Here is a 25838-nt window from a genome sequence, read left to right on the forward strand (position 1 = left end):
CTCCATACATTTCCATTTCAATCGGTTCATATTTCCATACTGACTGACTTAATGACTGATGTAATGATTGAAGATAAGTGAGTAGAATGAGCTTCAATTACCAGATGACCAAAAGCAGGGAGTTTAAAGGTCAGTGACACTTCTCCATTACCTCTGGTTAATGCCTGCTAGTTAATAGACTCGTCTGCAACTGTGACTGTTTCAGTTTCAGTTCTTGTCTGTTGTCTTTGCTCTTCTTTAAACTACACAGGTAGTCAGTCAAACGTGTTTAAATGCCTGTAACATTAAATAAAAATTTCAGACCCCAATTGAAATGTCTGTTCCCCAAAGGTAAGCAGTGTGCGACTTGTGTTCAAACTCAAATTGGAAGGAGGATCGCAAAGCCAGGTCGAAGCAGTTTCATACTCTTAACCTCCATCTTTCCCAATCTGCCCCCCACCCCTCCTACCCCACCCTCTCGTCTCATTCAGCAGCTAACCTTGTCCTCCTCCTTGTTTCTTTGCCACCGGCTGCCTGTCTCAGACAGGGAAATCCTTTGTCCTCAAACAAAGACTCACCACATGCACTAATCAGGTCTGGAGCTAGACCTGTCTGCGTGTTTTTGTATGTGTGTGTGTGTGTGTGTGTGTGTGTGTGTGTGATAATGTGTGCACATGACACATGTTCAGGAAGTGAGTATGACTTATCATGGTATTTACTGTGTGAGAACGACAGAAAGATAGACAGAGGCAGACAATGAGAGAGCGTCTGCAAACATCACTGCATTGCAAAATCCTAAAGTTAGCACATGATGCACAGGAAGTCTGTGTTGTGCTTGAAAGAGGAACTGGGTGTTTAGTATGAGCAGTGATAGATACCATGACTAAACACACAAAAAGAAAAGAAAACACAAAATAAAGAACTTGGTTATTTAGATTCCCCAAACTTTATTCCAAGCATCTCACCATTATGTTCCAATCATGATGGTGGCAGAATAAAGAGAACAAGGATGCTTATGATTACCAGGTCATGCCCTTATCCAGATAACATATCCAGATTAGAATCCTACTAATACATTGGCATGACAAATATTATCAATCAATTTTAGCTTATCAAAGACAAGTAAAATGTCACACTCAGTACAGGTCACACAGTCTAATAACCAAATTAATATGATCCTTATCAAAAACGTTTGCTTATGCTATCTGTTTACGTTAAAAAAAACTTGACTTACATATTGTTGAATAAGTCTCAAATATCAACATTTATCAGTCTCAAAAATCCAGCGTCGGTCAGGATCTAATCCAGATCCATAGATCGCATGTTAATATCAGGTGTAAATGGGGTCTAAATGTGCCACAATCAACATCATGGCAAGATCAGAGGAAGATATTTGATCTGGTAGTTTTTCACTGTGGTTACAAATACGTGTTTGAGGGTGAAAGCATGCATCAGCAATCAAGAGTTGAACTTCTTCAATGTTCAGAGGTGTTCACTGGTGTGTGACGCAATGCAATGCAAAAGTGACGCAAAACCCAACACAGCACAAAGGCAAGACAATGCAATGTGAAAGCCAAACAACATGAAGTCAAAAAGCAGAAAGGCCATGCAGCATGAAGGCGAGGAGACATTAGTGATGAAGAAGAATTCCTTCGAAGGTTCTCAGCTGCAGCAGAGTTTGAGATTAGCAGAGACAAAACAGGAGGAGCTGCCAGGCTCCTGCGCACAGATAACAACCACATGCTTCCTTCTCTTATCACACTGTACAGGGGCAAGAACGCTCACCAGAGCAACACCCACACAAACACACACACTCACAGGTGAACAGCATGTGATGCCATTTAACAAATCATTCTGTACAGACTGTTCTCTTGGAAACACAGTGCTCTGGTTTTTAGTACTACAGTGACGAAGGCTGTGGGTTTTTGGGGGGCTGACTTGGTTTCAGAAAGCTGTGGATTAAAGCTGCTTATAAATGATTTTGTTTTGTGCTGATGTACAATATCTTTATGCCAAAATATTTTACAGGATGAACCCAAAATCTAAGTTTTGCCTGTAAAATCGACATCTTAAAGACAGATTAAAAATTGATGACTTTGTTCAAAAGATCAAAATTTTGTTGTTTTGTTGCAAACTGCCAGTGAGGAAGAGGGGGGGGGGGGAAGAGCACTTATAGACTTTAAGTGTAAATGACAAATTGTAAGAAAAAGAAAGCTTTCCACATGTAAACTGCATTTCCACATGTATCTACATCAGTGAGGTGGAGATTCAGACCTTTTCAGCCCACAGTGAGATCTAGTCTCTGCTGTTCTGTCAGCTGCCGTCTCACCACCCATCCACAAACTAATTAATCAAAGAACCATTTACACCTACAACACCTGGGGGACCGAGGATGACACACACATGCAGGCACACACACACACATACACAGACGCAGACAAGTAGGCGCACATGTTTCCTGTGTTGTGCAAACTCGTCCTTACATACACACTCACGCATGCACACACACTTATTTCCTGTGTTGTCAAGGGCAGTTGGTGTGTGTTGTTGTAAACTCACCTATAAACAATGTCCAAAATCTGTTAACTGTCTGATTTGTACCATGTACCATGACACCATGTTCTCAAAGCTTAAATATTTTCAAGTTATTTAGATTTTTATGATTATGTCATATAACCAAGTGTATGTTTAAAAATAAAGTAATGGATTGTTCTTGTGAGAGAGTGGTGATTATTTACTATTTTGCAGGTTTGCTACAAGTGTTTTCAGGTTTTTTGGTTTTAGTATTAGTTACATTAAAAACAATAATATTAATGTTATAATGTTATATATGGATATTTCTGTAAACCGCATTGTCCAAGTGATATAGAAACTGAAAAGCACGCACACTTTGATTTCCAGGGAAGTTCCCTCCAGCTGTTTCGTGACAGCCCCAGACACACACACAGACACACACCCTGGTCTGAGGTCTGTGAAGACAATGGCAGCTCCAGTGTTATCAACAGGTCCATCACTCTGTCTCTGCTCTGCATCGCCTCACTGCTGTCCTGCTTCCCTATCTGTGAGTGTGTGTGTTACAATTGTGTAGAGGGCTTGGTCAGCTTCAATAAAGTGTCACGCTCATATCCCGTGTGTGTGTGTGTGTGTGTGTGACCCACAGAGAGGATTTCCCCTTCACTGGGTGTCCACTTCCCTCTGCCTTTGGCCCATTTCTGTCAGTCACTCCGGATTCACATGTACAGATATAAACAGCTTTCGGGCATCTTTAGCACTCAGCATATCATTTACAAATCAGCTCAGATTGGACAGTTGTTTTCTAGGCTACATCCACACTATACATTTTCATTTTAAAATACATAACTTTTGACAGTCTGCTTCCTGTTTATACCGGCACGGGCATGCCCAGTAGTGTTGTGTTGTTCACGAACAACTGACAAATACTTTTGTAGAGAATGTTGCCTTGCAATATCTTTACCTTGCAAGATTTGTTTGGAGCCAAACCTAGACTGAATGAAGCCAGCATCACATGTATTGCATTTTCTTATCAGCTTCAGCCTTCAACCATGTTTGCTGCCCCTTGTGCCACAGTCAGGAATTTCTAAAGGGAAATGGAAAGAAACAGATGAGCAGAATTGCAGAAAGAAAATATAACCACATCATCTGCATACATAATGATTTATAATACGATTACCTTAAACATAACCTGTTTTAGGCAAAAAATTTTCCCACACAAGTTAGGTTAAACATAGTAGCTACAGTATAATTTATATACAAATATTAGTGTAGTGTACAGTACATTATGCATTTGATTAACATTACCTGGACTTGCTAATATAGTTTTATAAAGAGAAGTACCGTGGCAACCAGATCCAGCATATTTTGGTAACACAAGCATATCTACTGATGCAGTCAGTGTGTTTTACTGAAAAACAGAGACGGATGTTTACAATGTTAATAATGATCTTTCTGAATTACGTAAGATCATCAGTATGTTTGAAACCTTTGAGGAGTGAAATTGCATTTAATTCTGTGTTAGTATAAATTGTTAGGCGCCAGTTGGGAGGGGCTCAACAATACACAGAGGCTGTGTAAAGTCAATTTAAAAAAACAAAAACAAATTGACTTACATGCAGTTGAGAATGTTTTATAACCCATTCCAGAGGCTCCATCAGTTCTGAAATGATGTTTTCACCTGTCACCTTGGATTTTGTTTATATAATTTTTTTTATACAATCAGCTTCACCTGGGCAAAAATGGAGGTAGTGAATTTGTAGCATCAGTTGGGATGAAGCTCTCCTTTTCATGTCTATAAGTATCATGATTTCCAACGACAAGATCAGTTTTTACATTAAAATCTTCAATTTTCAAGGTACGGTGTATTTGCACTGCCAACACCATTTAGAATGCACTAGTGTGTTTTCCATGGGCAGATAATGGAAAAGTTATGATGTTTTGCTGCCGGTTCAACTGGACAGAAATTCCTGCTGCCCTGCACTTTCGATGGTCTAGTGAAAACAGGAAGCATTAGACTGAAGGGAGAGCGGGTCCAGAAACAAACAGGCCTGCTGGAAACAGACGAGAACATGCATGAAAAAAAACAGGAAACACTAATGGGGAGGGGATGGAGAGAGCTTCACAATATTGAGCTCTGAAAGTGTGTGTGTGTGTGTGTGTGTGTGTGTTGTACTGTATGTGTTTGGTAGTGGTGTGTGTGCATTTGATGGTATTTCTATTCATTTTATGACTCTATTTCAATAGAAAGCGACAGAGCAAAACACAGACAGAGGAAGAGGTAAAAGGGAAAAGATTGTCCGAGAGCGACACCGACAGACAATAACAGAGACAGAACGGGAGAGAAATTATTGTATGGAATTGGGTAGCAATTTGTCCAAAAAAGGCCGTCTCTCTTGCATGGATCCACTTTGTTTGTCTTAGCAAAACATCGCTGACATTCCTTGTCAGGCCACTGGAAAGAAAGTGGGCGTGTTTCAATTTCTAAACAGCTGTACAGACATATATAGACGTCAGCCAGTGGACTCAATGTACAGGCAACCGTCAAAACAAGACACTGGACATGTACACACTCGCTGTAGATCTCCTGGCCACTCTCTGACTGATTCTGGTTTTCATATTTTTGGGCTGGTTTTCATATTTTTGTTAGCCACCCTGTTTTCTGATTTTAATTTGCTGTTAATTCAAACTGGACGTGTTCCTGTTGTCTTGATACTTTCAGGATAATTTACATTGCCACAGCTTCATTTGCATCACTACAACATTATCATATCCTGCTAACAATTCTGTTACTCTGTGTTTCTGTTTTCAATTGAAATGCTGTCCTCACTCACTAATTAACTGCTGATGGTTTCACATTAAAAGCCTTCCAGCGGCTCAAAGGGCACAATTTCACCCTTTCCTGGGAGGCTTTTAATGTGAAACATCTGCAGGAAGTATTCAGTTTCATTCAGAGTATAGCCTACCAAATGTATTTGTTTTTACTACTGTTACTTGTACTCGACTATTATTTGTATACCAGCTTTTATTTGAGTATTAATGGTAAATGCCATTAGCATGAGCATTGATAAAACAGTGGGAGAAATACATACAGACACTGTATACACACAACCACTTTCTTTAACAGTTTATCATGTACTTCTAATATCTTGCTTCTACAAGTGTTTATCTGAAACAGTGTCCTTCACTTCCTGTGATAATGCTAGCATTCACAGACTGTATTTTTAAATAAACTTGATGTGACTTAATCAGGCATTCTGCACATGAATACACCAGGTTTTTCACAAATTAAGCCTTTCGCACCTAATCAACAAATACTGGCCTACGGCTGCAACAGAGACAACAAGTTGAAATCTGTAGATTCTAATGCATTAGAGCCAGACAACAGGGGTGTGTCCACTCATAAGTACTCAGCCAACACAAAGGGTCATTGTATCACTGTAATCCAAACTGCAGCATAAACAAGGTAGACGGAGGAACACTCAGCGTCATACGACCTCAACCACAATGTGATGTAACTGAATTTGTCTCTCCCTTCCTGAAAAACATCCAGGAAAAATTAAACACAGGAACATTGGAGTTAAATGGCATGTAGCCTAGACACCGGGACATCCTCCCTGTGTTTTTTTAATTACCGTACGTCATCTTTTAGTGTTTTTATGACTTCCTGTTGATGTTTTATTACTATGTTTAGAAGAAAACAAAATTAATCCAAAACAAAAGGTATAAGTCCAATTACACCATTTTTTTGTGTGTACTTGCCCTTTTTTGAGGCCTGTCTTTTTATGTAACAGGAGCACTGTCAAAGCCTTATGGGAGCTGTAACTGTGTAATGCTAACAATATAATCGCTCCTTTATCTTTGTTGATGATGAGGTGATGAGGTGTCCAAATTTGACTATCCAGTACAGAAACAGAAACCAGTCAATCTCAGAATGCAGACATAAAACCCAGGGACATGTTTCAGCTTTTCTAACAAGAAAGAAACTTGTATGAGAAAATACATTAAGGAATCAAAGCCCGTAAGACAGAAGCTAAACAGGTGAGGCAGACCTGGTCATTATACAGCACCTGACAACATCTATATTTTTTAAGCAACTCAGTAACATTTTCACTGAATACATTTGACATGAGCTACCATTTACTCTCAAACTGATGTCAATAAGCAACTCTATTAGGACAAATACTGTAGCTGCCTGTATTGAGAGTCACAACAAAACTCAACAAACTCAGCGTGATAGCAGATGATGAGATCTGAGCTTGTTGCATTCCGGCGCCGCATGGCCTCCCTCAGCCTCAATAATATCCCAGCAATCTCCCCAGAAAAACAGCAACCACATGTCAGGAAATGAATGAGTCGAGCTGAACAAGTTCAGGCACAACCCCTCACTCCTTGACAGCTGTTTCAGTCCCACACGCACGCATAGACACACAGATATCCTCGCATGGTCTGGAGCTTCCCATGCAAGTAAGGCTGAAGTATGGGAGGAATGCGGTAAACACTTGGAAAGGAAGGAGGCCCTGAAGCAGCCTAGGTAATGACCTCCAAGAGCTGGGGATGATGGGACGCGAGAAGGATGAGGGCCATTATGTGGCTGTTTGTTGCTGATTTGCTGGCTATTGTGTGACCTTAAGTGACGAGGCCCCTGTAATTAGGCTGCTGTTGCAGTTATTACTATGAGCATCTGGTTGGTGGGACAAACCAGAGGAGGGAAACCTTCATGAGGACTGAGTGCAGTTGGAAGAGGACATGTGTGTATATGAATTTGAGAGGAAATCAAAGTCTACACGTCTCACGAGATCCCAGCAGAGATGTGATTGGATCATTTATGGCAGGTCCAGGTGTCCGTAATACATTATTGTCATAGCGAACATACGATGAATAATCAGGCTGGTTCTAAATCAGCTCCATGTCATTTCACTGTTATAGAAAAAAAAAAAACTTAAACTATGGGGTGTTTAAATTATTGTACAAATACTATAATTATCATACACCAACACTAGTGTGGACAAACTTGATTGACCCATGACCTCAGCCCTATTCATCACCTTTGGGATGAATTAGAATGCCGACTATGAACCAGACCTTAGCACCCAACATCAATGCTGGACCTCACTAATACTCTTGTGGCTGAATGGGATCAAATCCCTATAGCCAGGTTCCAAACTCTTGTGGAAAGCCTTCCCAGAAGAGTGGAGGCTGTCATAGTCGCATATTAATGCCAATGGTTTTGGAGATTTTCAACAATCACACATGGGTGTAATATTCAGGTGTCCACATACCTTTACACATGTATTGCATACAGAATGTGGATTTGAGTTGCAAGTCGTCTTTTATTTACTCCATAATGATCAATAAGTCTTTCAAAGATGGATAATGTGAACAATTCACATGAGCAATGTTGTTTTGATTGTTTTTTATTTTTTTACAACCCTCACTGACCCTTTGACCCATATCACACTGTGTGCCTGCCAGCCATAGGCATGTGACGTCAAATCAACACATACAGTAGCAGTGTTTGTTGCAGGATCAGTACCACACGTTGTAGTCTTTGGATTCAGGGCCCTTGGGCACATTGAGCCGTTGTGAAGCTCAATGTGGGTGGCTCTGGCCATCGCCATCTTGGCAGTGCCTGACTCGCCTAACTCCTGGCTAATCCAAAAATGGGCAAAGAGGTGGAGCGTCGTGGAGCTGAGGCGGGCCGAATGAAGCCTGGCGGCTGCTGCTAGCCGCCTGTGACGGCACCCACTTGTCACTCAAAGCAGCCATGACCTTAATTATGCATAACTTTGAGCCTTAATATAATTTAAACGGGTGAGTCATTTAAAATTCACCCCTGTAATGTTATTGCGAACAGGGAAATTAGCTATAGAGCCGAAAACCATTTTTTGTACCAGGATGTAAACATGTTTATTTCTGCTGTAAAGCTGGGCACTTTAACATGGGGGTTTATGGGGATAGACTCGCTTTTGGAGCCAGCCTCAAGTGGCCATTCAGTGAACTGTGAACATTTGTCTGTATATAGTAGCTTGGTTGCAGACCAAGCCATTTAAAATTTTTATGTCTGGTGTTTCTCTCAAGCCTGCTCATCCTGTTGGAGAAACAACCAAGATAATAGAACCTTTGTGAACGGGACCGAAGCCACAGGTGTGTAGTTGTTATGGTTATGTTAGCAGTTTAATTGCTGTTGTAAATCATTGCTGTTTTCTAAGAGAAGAAAGTTTATCATGCAGTAAGCAAACACAAGCTAATGAACACTCAAAGACTGGAATCCTGGACAAGGGTTAGGATAATGGTTGGCTAACTATTTTTCTGTGTTAGCTAACGTGGTAGCTATGATTACAGTTCAGTTCCTGTCCGAACCAACCTAATTTTCCTGACAGGTTAATGTTTAGTTAGCTATTTCGTGTTAGAAAACAGTGGAAACAATAGCCAACCAGCAGCTAGCTGGATAATTATGGTCAGGAGTTTAATTACAGTTCTAAATATTTGCCCTTTTCTATGAAAGGTGAGTTTAACATGCAGTTGAGCAGACACAGGCTAATGAAGACTGGAATCCTGGATATGCTGGTTGGATAACATTTAACTATTTAGCTACATTATCTAACATATAAACTGGGAGTACAGTTCTGTTCCTGCCCCAATCGACCTTATTTTCCTGATATTATCTCTGTTAATATTTATCTCCTTTGTTTCTCTGTTAAATGTCCATGTTAGTTCTGATACAGGAAAGGGATTTTGTTTTGTGGAAATCTTTACCTCTATCTTGTAAATTATTGTCCTGTATAATGACATCTTATTCTTATTGCTTTTTTTAACCAGGAAATTGTATTAGCTCAAAGAACCTTTAATCTCCTTCACAGAAAATAGCTAACAAGAATGTCAGACAGAATTATAATGTAACAAAATGGCCATTTAGACTGAATATTAGACCATGTTTATAGTCCTAAGACTGATGATACTGCTAGTCAATGTGATTTCTGTCTTGCTGTTTCTTATGACATAGATGTAACCTAATCAAACATTTAAAATTGTTTATATATATACATATATACACATATACATAAATATATACATATATACACACATCTAAACATACATATATACATACATACTGTATATATACATACATATACACACATCTATACATACATACATACATACATATGTATATATTCATACATACATATGTATATATGTATACATCTATACATATATACATACATACTGTATATATACATACATATATACACACATACATATATATGTATATATGTATACATACATAAATACATACATATATACATACATACTGCATACATACATATATACATATGTATATATACATACATATATATATACACACATCTATACATACATATACATATATACACACATCTAAACATACAGTACATCTATACATACATATGTATATATACATACATATATATACACACATATACATACATACATACATATCCACACATACATACATATATGTATATATAAATAGTGTGTGTATATATATATATATATATATATACACACTATTTTCTTTCTACCAATAGTTCCTACATGAAACTGCTCACAACATGGTCTGTGGATTATCTGAGTAACTGGGTCATGATTTCTGGAAAGAGACATTGCTGTTGAGTTTTTCGAATTACATGTTTCGCTTTTAGCACCACAAGCTTGAGTGCCATCTAGTTCCATTATATTTGAGAGAAGGCAGACATCTCTACAGCTGATATCTCCAAAACTCAGCAACTCACACCAAAACAATCTAGATGGATATATAGCACTACAGGTAAGAGGAAAAATATGTATTTTTGATTTTGGGGTGAACTATCCCTTTAAATAACCGCATCCTGGTGAAGTTTCTGTGTTTGTCTTCAGGTTAAAGAAATTTAACAAAAGTTACAGAAATCATGATTGAAAAATTACGATTCAACTTGAAAACATTAAGGTATATTTATCAGACTGTCCTTACCAGAACAACGTCCATATAGGTCATTGGTGCAAGCAGCTTATTACGACCCATGTTTACGTTTATTGTAGGATGCGACCTCTAGTGGTCGTGGTAATTATGACGGGAGCAAACCAGGAAGTCAGGTGACATAGTATAAAGCGCTAGAAAGTCTGCACAAACAAACAATGGACTTTCGTAACATACTTATTTTAACCCAAATTATATTTATAGGTTTTGGCAATTTGATGTAACCATATTGGTCCAATTTAACTTGGTCTTTGTGACTTAATGAGAATCTCTGATATATATGTCCGATACATATTTGGTCCACTTCAGGGTTCCTCTCCCCACTCCAAGCCTTGCATGCCTTTCATATTTCATGTTCAGCAAACTCCAAGGTGAATTCTCAGTCACTGTGCCCTTGACACGACTCTCCAGAGGGTTTTCAGTGCTCTGCAAATGTTAGAGACAGTTCTGGTTTTGCTGTATAGAGCAGACCCCCTAAATTTTGCTGTTTGACCCCCACTGTAGTGTAGCTGTGGGCCACCCAGGCTGTCACCAACTCTCACTCACTCACACACACACACACACACACACACAGTGGGTCACCATTGTTCAGATGTCTGGAGTCAGTCCAGGAGAACAGGCCTCGCTCCATTCCATCCCCTTTGGAACAATTAGCACAAGGGATGACCTTTGACTGACGGTGGGGAAGAAATGAGCTTTGAGGAACTCCGGAGGACACAAAGCTAGGAGTCTTACACGCTTCTGAAGATAAACAATAACTATGGTTTTTGAAGAGAGTGGTTAGTTTGCTTCAGCTGAGAGGATGTGGTTTCTGTTTAACTGTTCCAAAGTTGAGATCAAAGACAGAAAGGTGATCCAACATTTGCAGTCAGAGCCACTGAACTTTGGAACAACGTGCTTGAGGAAATCCTGTTATAAAATTGGAAGTCCACTGAAAACTCATTTAACTCATAACTCACTTTAACCATAACCTGTTCTTTAGTGTCTTTTGCTGTGGTAGTATATTTCTTTGTTTGTTGGGAGTTTGTTAATGTTTTTTTTAACTTTTGCTGTTGCAATAAAGGTATTAGTAGAACCAGCAGCACTAAGTGTCACTATACTTCAGTTGACTGATGTTTGCTGTCTTCCATATTCATAGTTCTTCATTAATGCATCGTTTCCACAGCATGGTAAGGCATGGTTCGACTTGACTCGACTCGCTTGGAACCGTTGTCTTTTGGTTTTCGAATGGCAAAACTTGTGGGTAGTTTTGGTATCACTTCGATAAAAGGTGGAGTTAAAACATTGCAGACTACTGATTGGTCAGAGAGCATTGTCACTTGCGCAACAGGGGACATCCTGCACAAACCCGCCGCAATTTTTTTATTTCTCGACCCAGATTTTTAAAAATGGCAGCCAGCAAAACCACACCATGGTCAATTAACGAAGCGCAGTATTAGTGTAGTTATGTAACCTAACCGCAATGCACAGGGTCCAAATCTAGCCCTGACATAAATGTAAAAAGTGCAGACAGATTTTATTGTTTCAATTTCTCTCTTTCTTTTCTTGATTTTCATTCTTTCAAAACTTTTTTTAACATTTATGAAACTGATCTAAACTGCACATAATTGACACAAAACTATATCAAACTGCAATAAAGTGCACTAAACAACCGACTGTCTCAAGTTTAAGTCACCTGGCCGCAAAATAACCCTGCTTTGTGTCGCTTTTATCAATTGAGACCTACAGTACATGTTACGCAGTAAAGACATGGTGTGTTTAAATCCACTGACACCAGATTTTCTTTCAGCACTCCAGCAGCTGTGACAGTGACACACAACGACAGTGAGCAGACGGCCGCTTTACGCTAAGAGTCGACAGCCGTTAGCCAAATGCCCGAGATGCAGCAATTATCACTGTCAGTGCTCTGCAACCTGGGCCACCAACTGTCGCCACATCACACACACAAGACGGGCCGGCACATGGGCACACACACACACACACAATACGTGTATACTCCAGAAAATATAAACCAGCCATCATTGTCATTACATACATTTAGCTCATAGTGCACTCAAGCTTTCATTCCACTCCATAATTATAGTCATTCATACGTCATATTCATCAATCCAAGGACGCACGTGCATTCCCCTCCCTACACACGTCTTCCAGCACACAGTTCCGTTTCCACTATGGCTGAAAAGAAACACCCCTAATCCTTGGAGTTGGCGCACCATGTCCACCCCCACCCCTGCACCAGGCCAGATTAGCAATGCTGGCATACCAAGTCGTGCAAGACGCAGTGTAGCCAGCACTCCCTGGCCCCTTCAATCCCATCAGCCCTGCATAGGGCCAGCTGCCCACAGGTCTCGTGCGTGGCTGCAGCGCCTTAAAGGATCTCCCTGATGCTAATGCCACTTAAGCACAAAGCACTTCAGCCGAGGAAGGTTCAGCGCTCACGGTTCCTTCCTGAAGATCAAACGTCACCGTCCCATAGCTGGCTGTTGGCTAGCTGGCCCTTTGCCTGCTCAGCATACTACAGCAAGCTGCCAGGACAGGAGGGGTGGGGGTTACTGTACCACATCTATAGCTGACTCTATGGGCTATAGGAGGCTGCCAGGTGGAAAGAGAGCAAAGCAAGACTGAGGGCTGATGGGATGTGATGCTGAGGAGATCAGAGGTCTTGCTGCCTGTGTTTTTTTATGGCCCATGCAAACTTCTGAGTTAAGGTCAAAAGGAATTAAGCGTTACTGGATTACTGTTTCAACTTAATGTTTCTCGTTCTGTAAGGGAAACAGTGATGCGTACAAAGGATTTCCCTTTTTGTTTCAGAGCTGAGTTAACTGAATTTTCTCTCCAGAGATGTAATCCAAAGACAAAGAAATGCATTCACAAATTTACTGTACCTTAACATTTGTACAAACACAGATACTGTCAGAAAACATTAAAGCAGAATTTTACCTTTTGGAGTACAAAAGCTTGTCACTGGGTAATAGGGCAAAGCCAGACACACTTTCTCTATGTGCTGCATTTGGTTTCTATATTATTTTTGCTCACCAACATTCACTTAACTACACCAGCGAGGGAGTGACGTAGCTTTCAAGATAAAGTTTTGAGCTTGGCTGGGTACTCACAGTACCTACAGTCCATCAAAACTGTTTTGTGGTCACGGTTTCATGCTTATCATTATTATTGTGTATGTTTATGTGCTTCATGTGAACAAACAGTTTTCTGTCTTGCTTAAAAGTGCTGAATCTTTAGTGTTTATGTGAAAAATTCACTTCCTGCCTTCCTGGCGCCTGATCATGACTTAGCCATAACACAGGCCCCTTTCTCATTTCCCCCCTCTGTTCAGGAAGACCGGCTGTAAGGTCACGAGGTTACAGCCTGTTTAGCAAAGAGGGACAGTGCACAGTGAGACATGGCTAGGGACTCTGGGTATGACAGGACTAGAGTCTCTGGATATAAAATAACAAGTAGTTCATAAGTCTTTCATTAGATACAGGGAGGAAACTGGGTCTGTACTAAAGGTTCACTCCTTGACATTTTACCTGGAAACTCAACAACCATCTTTCTTTCAGTTGCATATTTTTGCTTCTGCTATGACAGCATCAATGTAGATTTAAATGATGATTTGTATGATGACACTAAAGAAAATGAATAAAATCTCATCACATAAATGAAAACTTGTGCTCTCCTGCTGTTTCATTACCAACTATAGAGACAGATGGTTGTGTTATGCAACAAGTTACCAAAGACAAAATAAGTTTCTGGAAAACCAGAATAATCTGGAAACATCAGAGACGAACAGCCAGTTCCAGCCAAAATAAGATATCCTGGTAATAAAATCTCCACATGGATGACCAGTGAAAGCAGGGGAAGAATATGGTTGTCTTGGGAATCAGAGAGGAAAAGACCTAATCAAATCAATCAGTTCAGTGAAGAGGGATTCCCCTCCTTTGGTCACGGTATTGATGACTTTCCAAACGGGTGGAATCCGCTTTGTGCTATCAGTTGCTGATTGATCTCTGGTCCGGTGGGACCTCTTTGATGTAAAGAACAAAGAGTTCCTATTGGGTTACACAGGTCAGGATTGATGATGCGTGAAATCAAGGCCTCAGAGGGGGAAAACCGGAGAAGACACTCATCTTTCCATGGGAAGATAACGGTTTCTCCAAAATATGCCTTTATGTAAAAGTTCTTTGGAAAACTGTTTACGGCTACAAAGGGTGGCGAGCCATCAGATGAAAGTGAACTTCAAAGCAGGCCTCGAGGTTCAGGGTCTTCTATTGTTAGCATAGCAAGGTGGTTGGGTCCTTTCCTGCATTAAAGTCACCTGACATGGGGCGTTCACTTCTTGAGCAAATAAAAATTCCTGTTTATCATTTCAGGGAGAAGATAGGCGCCATTTTTGCCAGGGACCGTCTCATCTGAGGCCTTTGGCTGCTGCTCTCGCTTTCTCTCGTCTGTCATCTCCTTCCTCTCCTCCCTCCCCTCCCTTTCTCCAGTCTGGGGATAGACATGCTGACAGATGGACCTAGGACACCCGGACGCAGGAGTGGGGAGGGTGGAAGGAGTGCAGAAAAGAGGGAGAGGAGGGTGAAAAGGGTGGACCTGGAGGGAAGGAAGCCAGAAGAGAGGGAACAACAACAGCAGTTGCCAGATACAAAGTGTTCCTCCTCACAGGCAAAGGAGAGTCCAAAGGAGATGTCCGATTCCGGGAATGGGGGGATGATGAAGTGGTGGAAGGAGAAGAGGGCTGAGAGGGGGGCAGTGTGCGGGCTTGAGTTCGTCAACACCTGGTGGGGATTATAGGGAGTAGGATGGGTGGGAGTTGGGGGGCTCTGTTGTGTTCTGGAGGAAAGGACCTTTTTTTTCTCCATTTTTTTAAGTCACTAGATTAGAGGCTTGGAGTGGATGTTGAGGACGCACACTCGAACATAAACATCAGGGTTATTAAAGGTGATCTAGTGCGGGGAAAGGTTATTGTTTTTAAGGATTTGATTGTAAGTTGTCATTGAAGGATGAGGCTGGCGTTTCTTGCCATGAAAAGCCCCAAACCAGCAATGTGCTGGCCCGTCTCTCTCAATACTTTCTGACTTCCCCACCCTGTCTGTGGCACTTAGCAACAAGCCTATTTAGGCTAAAGACGTAAATCTTTAAAAACAGCTCCCAAATATATAGTTCTGTTTTTAAAAAGGTGAGTAATTTCCCAAAACAACTGGTCACTGTAGTTTTAACAAACGTTACACAAACAGGAGTAAATAGTGCATTTGCTGGGGCCTATTTTCAGTGGTGGTTTAATCCACATTTGGTGTTCTAGTGAGTATTTCTGGCACAAAGATGGTGCTTGTGGGACTGAATCAAAATAAGCTACAGTATGTGTGTTCATAGTGATGAAGGGAAATGTCACCCAATGCAACAGTGTGGCTGACTGATGTGTTTTTAATAGTTTTTGGACAACAATCTAGCTCAGAGGAGTAAAATATATCAGGCTTTGGATACACAGACAATACTTGGTAGTAGAGTATTTTAGATTTGCTACAGCATCAATTCACACAAACAAATGCAAGTATGATTGACTGCTATTCTTGCCTAATGGTAGATGCCTATTATCACTTAACACTGTGGAGCAAATGATCACTAACACCTGATGGTTCTGGTGGGATTCTGGTAATGATGGTCTCAAGGATACACACAATGCATTTTGGTGAGTGACACTGAATGTAAAAATAACTTTTGTTTGTTACTCCACAGGGCACCTTTAATCACTTCATCTGGATATTTATTAAATTGTGTATTCATTTAACATTTTCATTTAGTGGTAGTTGTAATGGTTGTTGCATACTTCTGCTCAACATTGTGGAGCAAATGATCCACCAGGAACAACTGATGGTTCTGTGTCTAATTTTAGCAAGATTAGGGACTTTGACAGGAGACTGGTGTGGAGAGAAGATGAGGTTATTTAGGTGGGAGAAGAGACTTTCAGCAGAAGATTGGGAGTGACTGGTATCCTGACATTTAGCGGAAAGGTCAACAAACCATTGGGGAGACGGGAAGAAGCAAGCTGTGGCTGTGACACCAAAGCCTTGCTTATTAAAATCTTTCCCTTGAGCACGAAACTCAGTTATTTTGCATCAAGATAAAGCAGAATGTGTTTTTGTGTGGTCAGTCTGTGTCACAAAAAGTGGTATTTTCTTGAGGCACAGTGGGGTGTTTTCCCTGTTTTTTTAATATTTTGGTGACTTTGTGGTAAACCCACGAAAAATGACTTCACCCTCCTTTTTAGGTTAACCCAAATTTATACTATATCGTGGTAAGTTGTAGCAAACTGACGTAAATGAGACCAATGTCTTCTCAAGAGGAAAGAGTTTCTTCATAATGTGTATTGAATAGTCATCCCTATCTTATATTTACAGTACCACACCACTACAGCTAAAAGAGAAGAGAGTATGATAAGAGGATAAAAAATTAAATATGAGGAGAAAGGAAGACAGTGAGAGTAGAAACAGCACAAGAGAGAGCAGCAGAAGGAAAGCAGGTAGGTGTCCCGTTAATCCAATCAGTGAAGGTAAAGAGGATGGAGGAATAAAAGACGAAACGAGGGATCAGGGCAGTTTGATGGCAGGAGACTCTACTATCACGTACTGGGAAGTGGGCTACCAGTGGTGCATTGTGGGAGCTGACCCAGAGGCCCAAAAATGTTGAATAGACGACTTTGGCTTAGTGCGGTGCTGAAAGTACTAGAATGGACAAACTGAACTGAAACATCCATTCAGAATGCTCACCAAGGGCAGACTGTTGTTGTAAAATAGTACTACCATTATACACTGTATATTTCATATATTTATGATATATGAAGCATATATTCATATATTAATGGTGAAAAAAGAATCACTACTTGATTTTTTATCAGAATTAATATTCATTTATTAATATCTAAATAAGATGATTTTGTCCTCTAAAACGCTTTTATTTTGAATCCAAAGGGCTCAAAGATACAAGCGTTTTGTCATATTTTGTCATATTATTATTTAAGGAAAGTCTTAAAAAGCATACCATATTCACTGTATATTATTTAGGATTTCTAAATAATGGGTGGTTTATTTTTGGGTGAAAATGTATCAAGTTCTTTGCTTTGGAATTGAGATTTAAACAGGTTGTTCTCACATTTGTAGCACTCAAGTTGGAAGGGTTTTCATGTTTTGTTTTTACTAAAGACTCAACATGTATGCATTTTAGTGATGTCCTGCCTCACTCAAAAATCTACAAAAAATCCAAGCACAGTCTTTTTTTTAAACAATGGATTAAACTACTATGTGTAATATGAAAGGGGTCACTTGCAGTGACAAACACACAGAGAATTATCATCCTATTGCAGGTCCTATCAGTTCTATGGAGCGTTTTAGCATCTTTCAGCTCATTGTTTTTAGGCTTCTTATCAGTTAGCAACTAGATGGTGAAAAGTGGAGTTGGTGGAGACCAAAACAGAATTAAATGAAAAGTAAATATTGGACTTAAATCGAAAAAAAGAAATGCTGCTTTAACTGCTTGTGAGTTGTATTTTAAAAATATATTGTGAACATTTGTTTTGTTTTTTTGGCCTGTATTTTAAAAAAACAAAACTTTATTGTTTGAAAATAAAACAAAGTCACCATTCACTGGCTACACCATTTTAGGAAAGTTATAAATCGATCAATTTTCATGAACATACATGTAGATTTATTCTCAACTAAAGAGCGCCTTCATTATTGAAATTTTCTTTCGTGTTTAACTTCCTTTGGCAGTGTCTTTGGAACCAGTGTCAACTGGAACCACCTTGACTGAGAGTGCCTCCATCTTAGTGCCCTTAAAACTTCTAACTAACATCATCAAGCAATTCGGATTCTGCAACATACAGGTAAAGCCAAGGAGTGTGTAATTAAAAATACTTAACCCGCCGTGACTGGGATGTGTGATCCCCTGCTATCCTCACCTCAGATGAGGACCACTCAGGGACAGGCTGTGATAGCAGGCTTAGAGAAAAACCATTAACCTGGAGAGGATCCTCGAGTCTGGAGCCAAACACATGACTGAACAGACACATGGAGGCCTGATGAGAGCGGAAGGAAGGGACAGGAGAAAGCAAAGACGAGACAGCGGGACAGAGATGATCTAAGTGACACAGTTACTCACATGAGGAGAGAGAGTATCACGCTTTCAGGATCTGTCAGGCCATCTGTCAATCACACAGCAGAAGACGAGGTGTGGGAGGTCTGTTGTTGACATCCAGATACAAGCTTAGACAAATCATCAGCCAGGTTAGAAATGTTGGTCTGAATAGTGCATTAAAACTATGGTTCTTTACAGACTTAAAAAGAAATCTGCACTATCTTCAAGTCAGTTAGCATGTTTACCTGACTGGGTAGGCTTCTTATCACATCTGCCAAGTGAAAGAAAGCATCCCTGGAATTCTGTGATTTACTAGTTTGGGGCTGCATCAAATGATTATTTTCATTATCAGTCAATCAAGCATTTTCAAATTCATTTTCATTTGTGTAGATAGAGGAGAGAGGAAAGAAAGAGGAAATTGAAACTTACCTCAGTCAAACTCTTCCTCTGCCATCCACTGATGTCAGAAGAATACATCATGGTGGAAGAAAACTGGCTGGTACAGTTGGCTACAGAAAACACTGGCAGATATTATAGACATGCTCTGCCAATGACTAATACAGAGAAACAATATTGAAGTTTGGCAGTCTCCATTTAAGGTAAAGTTGTGAGTAAAGACTTTGCTCCTTCTAGTTTTGCATCAGCTTTTGGCAACATTATTGTGCATGTATCAAGTGACAGTCTGGGCCTACATAAGTATAGTACTTAAAATAATAGGTTGTACAGACTCTAAATTTAAAGAGACCATTCCTAACAAAGTGAATAACGTGGTCAGAAAAGTGAAGGATTTTATACATAAAGCAGCAGTGATGAGCATTATGTTGACCGTGTGTGTGGGTGACAGTGAGTGTGTGTGTTTTTTTTCATTGTTAAGTCAAATTCTTAAATTACAAATGTGAATATACTTCACATTTGTGTGGTAAAAAAATAAGGATTGGGGTTTTAAGAATTTAAGTCCTTTCTCTTGACACAAAATAAATAGACATTGAAGGCCATGACATGAGTCCCACTCACCAAACAGGTTGTGGACGGCCAGGAAGGAAGGATGTGTGATCCACTAGACTGACCTTCGACCTATATGGTTTTGGACCAATAACAAGCCAAGATGCCAGGAAGTCCACGACTTCCTTATCTGAGGAATGGAGACTGTTCCCACATATGGTCCCTTATTCCAACTGAAAACTGAGCCATGTCGGAAGCCCGGCAGCATATATGGGAGGGGAGTTGGAGGGATTTGTGCAAGTCAAACTGCCTTGCAGGTCTCTGTGGAGGTCTTTATTGTTGTTGTTGATCATTATAATGACATTGCATTGGGGGACCTTTAGCTTTCAAAACTGTTTTAATACTATCTTTGCATAACTAAGACTAAGTGTGCAGCTGTGCAAGTTCTACCAGGCTCTGATTTATTTATTTTGTTATTGCTGTGGGAGTTTACTTCGTCAAAACTTGAAACTTGAATGTTTTTGCATCCAGGTATCAAGTCAATTCTTTAGTCAGTCAAGTCTCGAGTAAGTGTTTCAAGTGCTCTTTTTTGTGACTTAAGTCTGACTCAGGTCCCAGTCTCAAATTCTGATTCTAGTACTTTGCTCCACTCCAGTAGCTGCTAATAAAAATGGAAGTGTTTAATCACTCGCTATTGTGCCGCCCCCAAAGTTGAACCCGTAGCCTTGTTAATGTCTGTGCTACAGCTCCCCCCTAAAGCAGCTGTGGTTGATTTGAAACTAGTTTTGGAATTTTATTTTGAAGTTTCAATGGTGCATGCCGCTATATCCAAACCTGCCCAGCTCTTCACAAAATTCATTCATGTTCTAATTCTATCAATTTTAAGAAAGTTGTCCTCTATACTGCCAAAAGGTCGATCTAGAACTATCTGCCAAATCAATGTTTACCAGGTCCCTTTTTTCACTGATGCAAATCAAGCACTCTGAGGTAGTTAAGATAGCTGTTTGCTCTCTGTGGTGGCACAAACTGTTTGCTGACAGGGCGGACAGCAAAAAGCACACAGAAAACATTTTATGGTCACTGGACATGTTATGTAAATATCTTAAACAAAAGGTATACAAGTAGGAAAAGACATCCAGTGCTTAACACAGTTAATTTTTTCCCCCTAGAAAATGACCATGGATTGGTATCAGTAAAAAGCACTCTATTGTCGTCTTTTGTGGCTTACTGCACAGTAAGTCAGTTATGAACATTAGCTGGTTATATGTCATGGAAGTAAGACTATTTAGGGTTCAGTACACTGTGTAAAAAGGATACAGGAAGTTTGGAACAAATAACCCACAAAGGAAGGGAAAAGGGTCAACCTGTTGCCAGAGGCCTTGTGTACACGCATCCCTCTGTTTCCTGTGAGTGAAAGAGAAGAACAGGAAGGCTGAAAGAGAGAGAGATAGAAAATCAACTCATGGATCAAATGACAACAAACAGACCACGCAGGAGCGGAGGTCCCTTTGAACCTTCCCTGTGCGGAAGTCAGCTTTTTTTTCCCTGTGCTCGCTCTCTTTTCCCTCACTTTTTTTTTTAATCTACTGCTCCCCCCTTTTCACCGGGGATAGGCTTTCAACACGTTAAGCTCTGTAAAAACAGGCCACGAGTGTTTAAGCTGAGACCAGTCTGCAAAAATATCCCAGCATGCTATGCTGCATCAGGCTACTGCTGCTCAGAACCGTGTGTCCCTAAAAAAAGTTTCCTCTTCTTGTGTGTCCTCAATTTGTCTTCATTGTGTGCAATGTTGCAGCTTTTATGGGGGAAATGCAGGATACAAAGTTGACTAATGAAGATGGTTGCCAGGCGAAAAGGTCACAAGCAGGTGTTAATGCCTGAGGTAGATTACTTTCAGCAAGCCACAATCAGTTATTAAAATGTTCTATCAAAAGAACAAGTGTTACAAGTTGATGTAGACATTAACAATGACCAAAACATTAAAATTACTTTATTATTTTCTCTCCTAGCATAAAATGACAGCAAAGACATAATGCCACATCTCTCAGGGGAACATATTCTGCCAAAACGCCACGTGTCAGTTCATGCAATTGTAAAGCTCTAGCTTCCTTTTTTCTGAGCAATCTGTTTAAGTGATTCCAAATGAACAGACATGTATGCATGTAATATATGTAGTCATAGTGCTATGTTTACCACAACAATTCAACTGTAGGACATGAACCAAATGTGTAGACCTGTTGTCTACCCACTATGCCAGTGTTTTGTAGATCGGTGGTTCCCAGTCCCATTAAGGTCACAATGAAAAAGTGGAGGGGTCACAAGATAATTAACAGGATATGAAAGCAAAGAAGAAAAAAAAAATGCTACACAAATTGTGTCTTATTACTATGTAGTATTTATATGCTTTTCTAATCTCTTTTCTTGTAAAATAACTGGACTGACTGAATTTTACCCCTTTAGGCCTCTAAAACTAATGACATTAAACATAGAAATTGAAATCCCTCTGTGGTGGAACTGGCCACAACCCATAGACATACAGTATGCACTGTGACAACGATTGCAAGTAGACAGCTTTGTTGTAAGAGGTGACAGGTTGAAAAGGTTGCGGGCCACTGTTGTAGATCACAACATCTACATCAGCAAGACAAATTCCTGTAAATATGATGACAAATTTGAGGATATCAGGAATGAGTACATCAGAGGGACAGCTCATGTTAGATGTTTCGGAGATAAAGTCAGAGAGGCCAGACAAAGGTGGTTTGGACATGTTCAGAGGAGAGACTGTGAATATATTGGTAGAAGGATGCTGAGGTTGGAGCTGCCAGGCAGGAGGTCTAGAGGAAAACCAAAGAGGAGATTTATGGATGTAGTGAGAGAGGACATGAAGTTAATTGGTGTGAGTGAAGAGGATGCAGAGGACAGGGTTAGATGGAGGCACATGATTCGCTGTGGCGACCCCTGAAAGGGAACAGCCGAAAGGAAAAGAAGAATGTCAATGATCCAGCGGCTCCCAGGTGTGGATCTGTACTAGTGTGAGAATGTAAAAACCAGCCTGAGAATGGAAAAACACATCAGTTAGCTAACGATTTCCTAACCCTATGCTGTTGCAACCATGTGTTGTTGTTTTTCCATATTATCAAGCATGCTGATTATGCAGTAAGTAAGTTTGTATAGGAGTGGCAGCTGAATGTCTTATTGCAAGTGTCTAATTTAGTGTCAGTCTTTCCCTCAACCTGACCTGCATAGTTCCTATATTTTTCAAAGTGCTATTAAGTCCTGGATCTTGAGTCCTGGATTAAGTCCTGGATCTTGAATTAAGGTATAGCCCACAAAATTGGGCTTTACCAGATGCGCCAACAGCAGTTTAAGGTTTAAAGGTGGCTTTTCCCAGTAAACGTGACGGCAACATTTTAATGATTTGTTACAAGCGCTTGGATGGTGCACACAGGTCACTGTGGGAAATGCCAGTCACACATTTGCTCACTGTTTCTTTTTGTACAGTAAGCCAGTTCCAGATGCATCACCTAAAATACGTTGTTTTAACTGTTACAATTTGCATCACAAGACGTATCCTGTGCATATTCGTCTCCTGTGGGAAAAACTGGGATTTTATTTGACCAGATCAGCAGTAAGAACTTTTAAGTGCCAATCATGTAAAAATGAAAACCTGTTTTGTTTTTTTTATGAGCAAGGCAACGGATGCAGGTTGTTAAACCATTCTGGCAAACAGGCGGCTTTTTCCAGCTGAGGAAAAGTCAAACAGGGACATAAAAAACAAACAGAGGAGCCACTAGTTGAACAGTGCGGAGGTTTCACTGTTTACCTGTCCCCTTCTGCACCTATTTGAACAGGTGTCACTGTGTGTGTGTGTGTGAATAGGTGTGCACATTAGATAAACTCAAATCAATTATTGCTAAGGCCATATCCTGAGTTCAGAGTGAGAGTCACTGTAACTGAATAGGTGTGAGTGCAGGGTGTTCCTTCTGTCTTTCTTTCTCTTTCCACTCCCTCATCCTTTGTCCCTGGCCTCTGTTTATCGCATCATCCCCTGAAGGGGGTTAAGGGGGAATTTCCGAAAAGATAATCCTCCTGTTTTTCAGAGATAGGCAGGAAGCGGCAGAAAAGAGAAGAGGAGGAGGAGAAGAAGAGGGTCTGTTGATTCAGTTGGGAGCAAAATATAATGTTTACCTTCCGTTAAGTGCTGGCTATGAGGCAACAACTTTACAATGTGGGGTAAAATGATCTATATCAGAAATACTTTATTGATCCCCGAGGGGAAACTCTTTTGTTACAGCAGCTCACCTTTACGTCAGTGCACGCAGGAATAGAAGTACTAGCATATATATGATGTATACATAGAAAGGTTTTGGCCAATTATTAGCTTGGCTATTGTGACTGTCAATAGCCAGATGTTTTGAAAAGCTACTAAGATTGGTTGGAACTCACATGAGAAAATGTTGATTTGTGAAAGATACGATTGGCGTGTCGCTACATCTGTAAACATCCTGCCCGATCGGTACTGAGCACGTGGAACTCTCAACAGAGATGAAGGAGATGGCGCACTCGTTAGCTACTTCCATTACATACACTATATATGTAGTTTACTTATTTTGTCATCTATCAGATTTATGTATGCTGAGCCACTCGGAGGTTGCTTCTGGGCCGGACGTGGGCCGCCATAGAGACAATGTTTTATGTAATTTGGGTGATCTGACCCTTTAAATATATAAACAAATCTGAAAAAGATAAAAATGTCCATGCTCATCGTAAGTTTGTTTTACGCAGATAACTGATATCTGATAAAAGGTCAATATCAATTTGACAAATCAATATATATCTGTCTAACACTAGCAGATATCAGAACATTGTTTCCACAAATACTTCCAGAGCCTATAAACTCAAGGACAAACATAAATACAAACACACACACACACACACACAGTTCAGCAATAAACTGTGAGCATGCATTCGCCTGGTGGAAAGTCAACAGCTACTTCCTCAATATCAACAGGAAGATCCTCCTCCAGGAAGCTATTAACAGGTTATGGGATCATGTTGTTCACAACACACTAGACACACACACACACAGACAAGGGTTTACACTGCATGTGTGTGAACTGTAAAACAAGGCCTGTGAGCCCTTAATAAGATCGAAGTGGAAGTGAAGGTGGAAATTGGTCGTTAAATGTGACTCTCTCTCCTGCTTTTGTACACAATAGGTTTTGCAACTGATTTTGTTTGTGTGTTTATGTGTTCTTGTGTTACCACTTGTACGGAAACACAGGAATAAGAGTTTGAGGCCTTCGGGGGATATTTCTGAAAAGCGAGGTCATTTTGGCTGTTTCTCATTTCTTCAAGGAGTCACTTTTGGGTTCAGTTCAGTTTTACAGGAACGATCCACATACAGTCTTAGCAATCATCATTTTATGGTGTTCCGTGTATTTCAAAGTTTGAAATACTTTTCATTCTTCTGAGCACTTTACTTCTCGTCCACATTGGCGTAAAAGTTGAGCTTGGCAGTTCATGCTTGACCTTGGAAACAGTAGTTTAGTGGCTCTTTCTGGAGAACAAATGAGTAAGTGGACCTTGAGTCATGTGCAATTCCAAAATCTATTTTGTCATGTAGTCTTTTCACTTCCTTCCGACTGACAAATCTTGCGTTCCATTTTTAAATAAAGGTGAAATACTAAATCTTCAAATGGTTGTTTCCTACATTTCCCAGAATACTTGGAAAAAATTGGAAAAAAAATGTATCATCTGACTCCAGGCAAACGGTTTCACTTTAAAAAAAATTTGCTACTTTAGTTTGTTTAGTTTTGTTTTACACAAGTGAAGAGTTTTGTGTATTGTAATGCATAACATCAGAACACAGTTAATTGCAATGAACATCAACTTGATTATTTTATTATATTAAACTATATCGTCCAGCCCTAATTCAGCTGATCATCAAGCAGATAGAGAAATTAATACTGACATGTCTTGCAGCTGTGTTGCATTTTGACATATCTATTGTTCTTAGTGTAGTCTCTCTGCCTTTCTATGAGAATTGTTAGTTAATCTACTAGTGTTAAAAGTCCAATCCACAATTTTTCAACCATATAAATTCGATGCATATTTAGAACATTAATTAATAACCATATAACAGTGTGAGAAACTAGTAGAAAGTGAGATTAAGTTCTTGTCCCTGTATTGAAAGAATTGTCAATGGGGATCACCCAAGTATAGGAGCGTGCTTTGTAAAACAACTGTGTGGATATAAATATTATATAAAATTATTCTG

At 40.0% G+C, this 25838-nt stretch overlaps 1 long non-coding RNA gene across 1 annotated transcript; it reads right to left on the reverse strand.

Annotated features, from left to right (window-relative positions):
- Nucleotides 1–909: 909 nt before the first annotated feature.
- Nucleotides 910–22296, reverse strand: LOC122874648. The gene is made up of 4 exons (XR_006377653.1): nt 19046–22296; nt 18862–18939; nt 18641–18744; nt 910–3577 (listed from the first exon to the last, which is right to left on the reverse strand). It is a non-coding gene; the product is annotated as an uncharacterized LOC122874648 (long non-coding RNA).
- Nucleotides 22297–25838: the final 3542 nt, after the last annotated feature.

This window comes from Siniperca chuatsi, linkage group LG4, assembly GCF_020085105.1.
Source record: "Siniperca chuatsi isolate FFG_IHB_CAS linkage group LG4, ASM2008510v1, whole genome shotgun sequence".
Taxonomy (NCBI): domain Eukaryota; kingdom Metazoa; phylum Chordata; class Actinopteri; order Centrarchiformes; family Sinipercidae; genus Siniperca; species Siniperca chuatsi.